The sequence below is a fragment of the Arachis ipaensis genome, chromosome B8 (assembly GCF_059453495.1).
Source record: "Arachis ipaensis isolate K30076 ecotype BB chromosome B8, ASM5945349v1, whole genome shotgun sequence".
In the NCBI taxonomy this organism is placed as follows: Eukaryota; Viridiplantae; Streptophyta; class Magnoliopsida; order Fabales; family Fabaceae; genus Arachis; species Arachis ipaensis.
Window position 1 is genome coordinate 5,733,107 of NC_142443.1, and position 12,034 is coordinate 5,745,140.

The following is a 12,034-nucleotide window of genomic DNA, read 5'->3' on the forward strand; positions in this document are numbered from 1 at the left end:
TAATATCCAGGTGAAATGATAAATTATTAGAGAAATCTTTAAAATTTTTGCGAATCAAATAAAATAAATTTTAAAATACTTTTAAGAACATGCCACATTATTTATACTATTAATTGAAGAAATCTGATTTTAATAATAAATAATAGATAATAAATTATTTAGACAAATCAAAATATTTTAAGAATAATACTAATATCTTAGTAACAAAATAATTATGAATTTTCTGCTACTTATTTTTTTTACACACATATTTTTTCTTTTTAAGAATTAAAAGAATTTTACATGGTCATTTAATTAAATTTTGTGTTTAAATAATTTTTCTAAATATTAAATTTAAAAATAAATTATTTTTATTAGACAATATGTAATTATTTGTTTGTGTATAATTTTTTTACACGTGTAAACAAATTGTTATTATTTTTTAATCTGGAACTACAAGTAAATAGCTTTGATAGGCACTACTATATGTAATTTACTAATTTTACGTTGTTATGACATAATATAGGAAGAATTTTAAGTGTACCGTATACTGGTGTTTCAGTTATTTTAATCGTTGATCTGAATTATAAAAAAATATATATAATATATATTAATTAAAACCAACGGTTAAAATAATTTGGAGACTTGAAATTTTTTCCACATAATATACTGCTAGTGTTTTTTTTGGTTGAGAATATACTGCTAGTCTTACTATGCAGCTTCTTTCTTTAGGGCCTAGGCCCAATATCATAAAAAAGTATGGAACGGAGCCCGACCGAAAATATTAGTTTGAATTTGGGCAACCATGAGACCTAGTATGAGGCATTACGTACCTAACTTTGTTATCCATAAACTGCAAGAATGTATTATGGTTGGCATTATACTCGTCGGTGGTTATTTCTTTTTATCCTCTAATTTGTCAGGATAAGGTTAAGGATTAATCTGTTCAAAATTAAAACTCTATTTAGTATTTAAAGGTTTATCTTTGGCTAATAAATTACTGTATATACAAAGTGAAATTCAAACTACCATACTTACTTAAACTGATTAGTGAACTAACACTAGTCCAACCCAATTTGATTCTCATGAGTAGTAATTAGATCACTATTAATAATAATGGGCTTGAATTTCATGTGGCAACAATCATATAATTCACCCTATCATGATGACATGGTAACATGGAAAATTTAATGGCATTAGAATTTGGTAGTATTTGAGAACAGAACTGAATAAAATGGATAGAAAACGACATCATGAGTTCATAACTGTGCCTGAAGTTACATTCAACAATGAGATTTGACTACCAAATTAAACGAAAAATATTAAAGGACTATCAAAATTTATTATTTTTTACTATCAGTTAGTCATTAATATTGGCTAAATGATAACAAAAAATAATAAATTCTGATGGTGTATTTCTCTTTTTGTAACATACTACAGTGCTTAGTTAAACATCTATGAAGAATGCTATATTGCTACTGCACCAATGATGAGAGAAAGGAAAGATAAAAGAATATTATTGCTAATAGATTTTATGGACCGACTTTTTTGGGGTATAATCTTGTCTTCTGCAGCAAAAAAGGGAATCACACTGATTTAGACAAATAATAGAATGATTTTTCAAAATTTTGAATAGGTCAGAATATATGAAGTCACTCACTGCATTCTTTAGGATGGCAGAAGCACTTCAAGGCACGACCACATTTGCCATTAGGCCTTTCACACTTTTTACAAGGATTCCTTATATGTCCTGGAATAATGTCAAATGACATCCTTGTCCCTAACTTGTAATCATACCCTGAAGAAGTTGTTTTGTGGATCTAGCTATAGTGAGATCAATTCAAATCCTCAGGATGAAAACCCTTTTCAACTTTATGAAGATCCTCAATAATTAAACATGGATAAGGCATTTTCACATCACGATCTTGATAGTGAGTAATTTAGCATCATAATCAACTGAAGAAACTTGCAATAGGCCAAGAGAAGTTCTCAAGTATAGCTTCTGAGAGCTGCATAAGGTGATTCTGCTTAATAGAGATGATGAATTCAAGAAAGAAGATGCTTCATGATGAGTTCTGATATCATCATCATCATCACATACAGTAGTAGCTTGTAGAGTTATTAGCATTATTCTGGGCCATGCAAGTATTCATCAGTATGAGATTGAAGACTAGTAAAGAATAAAGTATATGGAGTTTCTTGAATGGATTCATGTTCATCACTTTTTTTCTTAAGAGAGAGATGAGCTTAGATAGATGTTACTCTATCAATTATTATATTATTTTACGAGGGATAGTATTCTGACACTAAACATGTTAAGCCACCACTCACATAAACATCACAAAAACAACTTTTTCTAAAGACGCCTACGTGGCAAAATCTAAACCATACATTCTAAAACCATACTTTTCACTACAAAACACTTAAAACCGTAGTTTTTTATAAGAAAAAGTGTCACCTAATGGAAAAAAGTAAATTAGAAGATTTAAGAGAAGAAATTATTAAACTATCAAAATTAATAGATCAAAAACTAATGATTTTAACTAATGTTAATTGTAATGACACCGAATTCCTAAAATCAATACAAAATAATTTTTCTTAAAATCTTTATTTTACTATAAGTTTTATTGAAAGACTTCAAAAACCTGAAAAAACTTATATTTCACACGGAATTTCTAAAAAATGCTACCATGGAAATGATTCCCCACATCTTTATCATACTTTTAACCCACAATTAAATTCTATAGTAGATATGCTTGAAGAAATTTTAGTATCCATAAAATTTCAAAGAAATAAGGAAAAAGAGGAACCTAATATAAACGAAATCAAACAGATATTAAATAAATACTTTCAGAAAGAAAATCCCAAAGAAGAAAATTTTCAAAATATAATCAACATAGCAGAATTAAAAGTAAAACCACCATTGAAATTATGAATATTGAAGAAAAATTAGAAGAAGTTACAATGCTTTTTAAACAATTAAAAATGGCTCAGGAAAATAATATTATAGAACAGGGATTTCAAATAGAAGAAGAATTAGTAAATTCTGAAAATATAGAAAATAAAGAACACATCCTAGATTATTCAAGTGACGAAGAACCAGCAATTCCAATACAAGTAAAAAACGAAGCTGGAACATCTAAGGATAGTCAATCTCAATTTAAATGGGAAACAGGTTTTGATAATTATGCTTTTAAAAAAGGGTTTATAAATAAAGATTCAAAATATACAAAAATACCATCAAAATACGTTCCTAAAACCCAGGAAATGGAAGGAGAAAGAATGCTCGATTTAGACTGTAAAAAGAATGAAAAAGAAATTTTCAAAAATTGGTTGAATTCCTTTTTATTAGAAGCCTTTACTAATCCAAAACTTAGTGAATTATCTGGAAGAGATATTTGGAATTACATAGGGTTTCATACTAAAGGAACTATAAGAGATTATATGACATCAATAGAAAACCAAATAATAGAAGAATTAGCAACAAAAACAACAGCTTATGATAAGATATTACATATAATGATGATTCTATATAAAGAATTTTTTGAAAAAAATATTATAGATCATAGACAAGAAGTCTATAATAAAGAATATCAAGAAGCAAAAAACCATTTAGCTAATATTCAGATATATGATTTATGTAATGTGGAGTCTTATATATGTGAATATAGAATACATTATTACAAATTAAAAGAAGAAGATAAAAATCATTATCTTAGTATGTATATAACGAAACTTCCATATCCTGCTAATGAATTTATAATGGGAAGATTTATAAGAGAAATAAATAGGGGGACAATTGAAAATAATTTTGGTGGAGCAACCTCTGCAATAAGAGAGGAAATAAAAGAACGTTGTATGCAAGAAGCAACTCAAAAAAGATTTGCAAATATAATTAGAATTTGCTGTCAGGATAATGAAGAGATACCCCAAAAATATGGTCTTAATAAAAATTTTCAAAGAAAAAGAAAATATCAATTTAGAAAAAGAAAATACTATCCAAACTGGAGAAAAAAGAGGTATTTTAGAAAAACAAATAACAATAAAAACAAAAGACAAAAAAGTGACTATTGCCCAAATAAAAAAGAAAATTGTAAGTGTTGGTATTGCCAAGAAGAAGGATACTATGCAAATGAATGTCAAAAAAAAAAAGATAAAAAGGATCTTACCAAACAAATAGAAATTGCTAAGTCTTGTTTCATGGAACCATTAGAAGAATCTAATGATAACCTAGACTATATTTTTGAATATGTCTCAGAAACAGACTCAGAGACTGAGTAATAATACCACATTTATTACTATAAAAATAACAAAAAAAATTATAAATACTTTCATAGATACTGGAGCAACACAATGTTTTGCTAGTACAAATATAAAACTTGATTGGAAAAAATTAAAGAAACCATTAAGAGTTAGAATAGCTGACAAATCAATACATAAAATTGACCAAAAAGCAGAGATGGCTAAAATTTTTATTCAAAATTATAGGTTCATTGTTCCATCTATATATATGTTAGATTCCGGAATGGATTTTATTATAGGAAATAACTTTTTAAAGCTATATCATCCATTCATTCAAGAATTAACATATATAGTTTTAAAAGCTCCACACGATTCTTCAATAAATCAAAAATCAAAAGGTATAAAAATACCAACTACTACTATAGATAAGATCTTAAAATTTAAAATATTTTCTATATTAGAGACATGTTATTTAAATTTATACTTTCAGATAAATATTCCAAAAAATAATCTTGAAATAAAGATAGAAGAACTTTTGGATGAAGTTTGTGCTGAAAATCCTCTAGATATTAAAAATACAAATAACGAATTAGTAAGCATTAAATTAAAAGATCCTACAAAAGAGATAAATGTTCCAAATAAAATTTCTTATTCCGCAAGAGATAGAGAAGAGTTCTCATTAGAATGTAGAGATCTTTTGGAAAAAGGAATTATAAGATTAAGTAAAAGTTCTCATGCGGCTCCAGCCTTTAATGTCGAAAACAATAATGAAATTAAAAGGGGAAAACGAAGAATGGTTATTAACTATAAGAAGATGAATGAAGCAACTATTGGTGATGCTCATAAACTTCCAAGAAAAGATTCTATTTTAGAAAAAATCAAAGGAGCAACTTGGTTTTCATCTCTTGATGCAAAATCAGGATATTGGCAACTTCGTTTAGACGAAGAAACAAAGAAATTAACTGCTTTTACTTGCCCAACAAAAGAATCAACAAGTGTGTTGCTCTATGAATGGAATGTATTACCATTCGGATTAAAACAAGCCCCAGGTATTTATCAAAGATTTATGGAAGAAAATCTAAAAGAATTAAATGAATTTGTTTTAGTGTACATTGATGATATACTAATTTTTACAAAACAGGATAAAGAAGATCATCTTTAAAAATTATTAATAGTTTTAGAAAGATGTAAAGATAAAGGATTAGTTCTTAGCAAAAAGAAAGCAAGAATAGCAAAACAAGAAATAGAGTTTCTTGGATTAATTCTATCCACTCAAGGAAAGCTAAAACTTCAACCAAATGTTCTAGAAAAGGTAAATTTATTTCCTAATAAAATAGAAGATAGAAAACAATTACAAAGATTTTTAGGGTGTATAAATTATATTTTTGATCAAGGATTTTTAAGGAATATAACAGAATACACTAAAAGCTTATTTCCAAAAATAAGTACTAAAAAAGAATGGAAATGGGATGAAAAAGATAGTATGCAAATTCAAAGAGTTAAAGAATTATGTGAAAAACTTCCAGAACTTTATATTCTAGAAGAAAACGACTACTTAATAGTAGAAACAGATGCTTCAGACATAACCTGGTCAGGATGTCTAAAAGCTAAGAAAGCTATAAAAAGTTTGGAACAAGAAAAAGAATCACTAGATTCTAAATATTCCCCAAAGGAATTACTTTGCAGGTATATTTCAGGGACTTTTACTCCAACAGAACAGACATATACCACTCATGAAAAGGAAACTCTAGCAGCAATTAAATCTCTTAAGAAATGGAAAATTGATTTACTACCCAGAGAATTTACATTGAGGACAGATTCAAGTTACTTAACAGGTTTCATACGATATAATTTAAAAGTTGATTATAATCATGGACGATTGGTAAGATGGCAATTATTTTTGTTACAATATCCAATAAAAATTGAATATATCAAGGGTGACAAAAATATTATTGCAGATACATTAACAAGAGAATGGAGTTCGTCTACAACGCATTAGATCAAGAAATTCAAAAATATGAGCAAGAACTCAAAAAATGCAAGCATTGTCAGCAAATAAGGACACAGATCCAATCCCTAAAGAAGGCCATTGAAGCAATGAAATCAACACAACAAGCAAAACCATCAGAATTCAGCCAGTTAAGCATGGTGGACAAATCAGGTGAAGAAAAAATTTCAGAAAATAAAACAATTGCTGAAATTATTAAAAAATCCACCCAAGATAAAAAATATTATGTAATTTATAATGGCCCTATGAAAGGGGTATATGATGCCTGGGAAAAAGCGGCACCATTCACACATCAATCAAGGATAATTCATAAAGGAGGGTTTTTAACACTGGAAGAGGCAAAGGAATCCTTCAGGGAATATGAAGCTCTCCATCCAGAGCAAACCCTAAAAAGAGCAGATAAAGCTCCAATTCAAACCCAGAGAACAGGGATAATTAGAAACATTCCTACAAGGGCTGAAATCAAGGAAAAGAAAAGGGTCTGTAGATCAAATCTCAGAGAAACCCTTAACATAGTCCTAAATTGGACTGACGAAAAAATGACAATTTTGGGATATTATCCTATTGCCAAAGAACAGCTAACAAAGCTGGTTATATTTCCAGATGCTTCCCCATCTGACACCTATCAGTTTTTCCAGTATAGATTAATTGATACAATTTTAATTTTTAATGATATAAAAATTATTAGTGAGTTTCCTGCAGGATTCGTATGCAGTAAAGAGATTTAAAAATATGATTGACAATGTAAATCCAAGGGATATATCTCTAAAATTTACAAACAGTCAACCTATTTTTAATAAAGAAGAAGAATGCTTGGTTCCAGCACACCAAGTAATATTCATGTCCGTCTTCTCAGGAAATTTTCAACCAATTGATCAGATTCAAGATTTAACAATTTACAGCCATGAAGGAAGGCTAGCCAGTACATTAGCAAGGGTCTTTGAAAGAACTCAAAAAATAACGAAGGAATCTCACACAAGGATTAATTATAAAAGTAGAAATACTCTGCTTGTGTCCAGTAAAAGAAATGAAATTGAAGAAAGAGAGATGAGATTCTTGGTGGAATTTGAATCAGCATTCTACAACTTATCTGGACTTTTAGAAAAGCTCCCTGAAGGGATAAAGAGGAATCTCTGCTATTTGATAAAAGACAGAGAAGACCACAAGTGCCAGCTATGTGCCTCAGAGATATCTGAAGAAAGCAATAAAACGGAATCAACCCACATGATAAAGGAAGAAGACAATGCATCTGAAGGTCACATGATAAAAGAGGAGGACAGTGCATCTGAAGCATCTCTCAACATTATTGCATAGTGACGTAAGCACTTAGGTCATAAAGCACCAACAATGTAGCTGGTGCAAGATAACAAACAATGACGTAAGCAATGACGTCATAAGAAGGGTAAGGATGGGAATTGTCCATCAAACCCAACTATTATAAATAGGTTGCTTAGGCAATTGTAGAAGGCATCAGACAATAGAAAGCAGAAGGCTAAGAGTACTCATATGCTAGGAGAGCAAGGAGGAAGCTGCCGAGGTGATTCTATAGTCTGAAGAAGAATTTCCTTAGGAAAAAATAATTCTAAACTCCCCTCTGGAGTTAGTATCTACAATCTCCCCTCTGGAGATAAAAACACCTTATGTAAAATATACTAAATAAAGGAAGTTTTTCTCCAGAAAGGTACATCTTCATCCTAGTCTTTAAATTATGGATTATTTAGAAAGTTTAGAATTAACAGAGGAATCTGATTATTATAGATTAACTGCTTTATTAGATAATGAAAAACAGGCTATTCTAAAAACAGAATTAAATCTCAAATCAAATGAAAATTTTAATAAACAAAATCTTTTAAAAGAAGTTTTTAATAGAAAAAATATAATATACTATGGAAAAATTCAACTTGAAGCCCCTATAAAGATAAAATCCGCCAATGGAGAACTTGAAATAGCTTTGATAAATGATGAAGAATTGAGTAAACAGATTGAGAAAATTAAGGATCAACAAAAAAGATCTAAAATTGGATGGATTCATATTAGTACTATACAAGTCTTAATCAAATCTACATATATGAAAGGAATTAATTCGCCAATAAGCTTAGCAATCTGTGACAAAAGAATTACTGATGACCCAATAGATCAAATAATCGGAATTGTTCATGGAAACTTGGCAAACGTAAATGTTAAATTCAATGCCCATCTTGGATATGCTATACCTTTATTAACTGAAAATCTTGGAAGATCTATAAGTTTGGCTTATAAATTTCACAGAAAGAATCTAATGGAACAAGATGATGAACCATTTTCAATTACATATGCAATAAATTATGCTTTAACAAATAGCCATCATAGTATAATATTTAAAAACAGAGAAAGAATTTATGTCGATGAATTATTTCAGAAAATTGTAAAAATAGAAATACCAAAATATAAAGATATTGAAAGCCCGGTTCTATTATTAAAAGAACCATCAGAAAAATTAGTTTCATCAAATTTTCAAATAAGAGAATCTAAAATTAATAGCCCTTTAAGTTTATCTAAGTTGAAGATTAAAGAAGAAAATTCTGAAATAAAAGAATTAACAAAAAAAGTCGAAAAATTAAATGAAACCCTAAACACTAAATTATGACAATAAATAAAGAAGAAATATATGTAACTTATCAAGATAAGAAACAAGAGCTCTTTGAAAGAGAAAATCGTTTGAATTATTTAAAGTTCTCTGAAATAAATCAAAGAGCATTTGAAGCTCTAAAGATAATCTATGACAAGTTGAAAAGAGAAGGTGAAGAGTTAGAAAAATTAATAGAATCTCTAGAAAGTAGTGATGAATCGATGATAGAGTTCGCGAAAATTCTAAAATAAATAATGAAGCATAAAAAGCATAGTTGTAAAAACCGAATCGGACCGACCGGTTTGACCGGAAATTAGAAAAAATGCATTGCAAGCAATGGGAGTCGAACTTGGCTCTTCTGGAATGAAGACCAAGTTAACAACCACTGGACTAACCCATTTCTTTAGCGTTTTAAATGCTTTTTAAAATATATATATCAATTCTTTCTAACTAATACATACATATATATATATATATATATATATATAAACATGGAAATACTTAACTCATTTTTTAATTGAAGTACAAATTAATTAATTTTAAAATAAAAAATGATAATGAATAAAAAAATAAAATAAAAATTACTTATTCTGAAAAAAAATTATATAATTATTTAATTATATAAAAATATTTAGACCTTGAAATTATTCTTTGGATATAATTCATAGATTGTTATTCTTATTGTATCTAATTAAGATACTATATAGTAGTATGAATTAGTTATATGTTTATATTTGTATTAGTTATTTATAGAATTTGACTTAACTGTTCTTAAAATGTTAGTAAAAATATGTATTTCAAATTTTAATTTTAAGTTTTTGACTATTTTATATTTTTTATTTATGTGAGAGGGGTTTTACCGGTTGAACCAGTAACTTATCGGTTGAACCAATAAACCAGTAAATTAGTAACCTGACCGGTTCGATTGCCGGTTCGGTTTTGACAACTATGATAAAAAGATTGAAAAACCAAAAAATAAAATAAAAAGAAAAAGGGCGGAAAAATTAAAAAGTAAAATAAAGGAGTATAAAAGAGAATTAAATAATCTTCAGATCTAAATTGATGACCTTTTAATAAAAATGATAGAAATAAGAATAAATATAAATAAGTTAGAATTAAACTTAAAAAATTTATAAATGCCTGGAAAACCATATTATGACTTAAAAGAATTAAAGCTGTTGAAAGAAAAAATGGAGAATGAAGTCGAAAAATTAAAAAGATATTTAGAAACAACAAAAAGTGTAGAAATAAAAGAAGTTTTTGAGGATTTGAGAAATTATATTAAAGAAAAAGACAAACAGATAAAAGATTTTATATACAATAATCCATGCAAAAAAGAATATTATAAACTAAAACAAGATTGAAAAATTATAAAAATGAAATCAGAATTATAAATATACATCAAGGACTAGTAATAAATGATCATATAACAAATACAAGAGAAATAGTAGAAATGGTCAATACTTTAGATTATGAATTTGCAAATTATTTTTATCAAAATCCTTTAAATAAAGCACCACCAATTGAATCTATACAAATTTGGTATCAGAGCCAAGTTAACGATTAAGGGTAACACTTTCTCTTTAAGCAACACTTTTAGTGACACGCTTTTAAATCAATAACAACCACAAAATGAAAAACATCTTTAGAAAAAGTTGAAATTGGTAACTTTATCAGAGCGACCACCAACATGTTATGACATGACATATTTTAGTGTCAATATGCATACTTCTCTTTTTAATTATTTAAAAAAAATATCTATTCAATTATATATAAATTAACATTTAATAATTAAAATATTATTAATTGTCAATAATTCTTTCTAATCATCCTAATTCATATTTTTTTATATTAACACATGATTTAATGATTAAATGCATATTTCCATGAATGATATTAAATTATTTTTACACAAATATATAAGATAAGTCTTTTATATATACTTTTAATGATTAAATCATGAATAAAATAGACATTTTAGTAATTATCATAATTTTTTCTTATATTTTTGTTAATCAATAATTTTAATATAGACGTTATTTTTAGAAAAAAATATGTATTAAATAATTAGATTTGTTAATATTTAAATAAAAAGAAAGAATAATTGTGTGATATAATTTAAATATAATAACATACATTAATTAGAAAAGAAACAATTATCCATAGTGAGATTTAATATATTATCTATCTACTTAATATACTAAAACTGGATTTTCTCCCGGCTACTAAAGTCTCACGCCTCTGTTTTCCCTCCAAAATGAGTGAATTTTTTTCTATTCTAAATTATTTTATAAAAAATATCTTTATTGTAATTATATTATAATTAATGTTTAATGAATAATATATAATTATACTAGTTTAAGAACATATCTTCATTATAATTATATCAAATCAATATTTAATACACTATTAAATTACTTATCAATTATCAATTAAAAATACTTTTAATAATAATAATAATAATAATGATAATATATGATAATGATATTAATAACAAACATTAATTTTAAATATTTTTAGATATTTTAATTATATTAATTTTAAAAATATTGATATAATTCTAATTCTTATTCATTATTCAATAATAATAATAATAATAATAATAATAATAATAATAATAATAATAATATAACCCGTTATAATTTTTGTTCATATTTTAAAATTATAATTTTTTTATTACTTTAACCCGTTATAATTCTATTTTCTTATGATATTTATTTCAAGCATTTTAAGTTATTAAAATCGTGCATGATAATCTATCCTTACCTTCTTTTTATTTCAATCTGTGTATATTAGATATAATATTGTTATTCATTATCCGAGATTTCTCTTATCATAGAAAATAATGATTCTATTCATGATATGATAAAATTATATAATTTTAACAAAATTAATATATGATGCATAATTACTGTACATAATAAAAAATTACCTTAATAATAAGTAATTTACATATTTATTTTTGTTTTACTACAGTCTATATATAATGTTTTTCTATGGTACATGAATCTAAATTTGAGAGTCAACTCATAATTTTATAATTAGTATTTTTTTTACTACTTCATAGAATAAGAATGTATTCTTTATTTTTTATTGAAGTTGATCCTTTTAAGGTACAATTTTCAATTTTTTATAATATTTTCATATACTCATTTTTATTATATTGTGTATCTAAGTTTATAGACTAATTTTGCTGC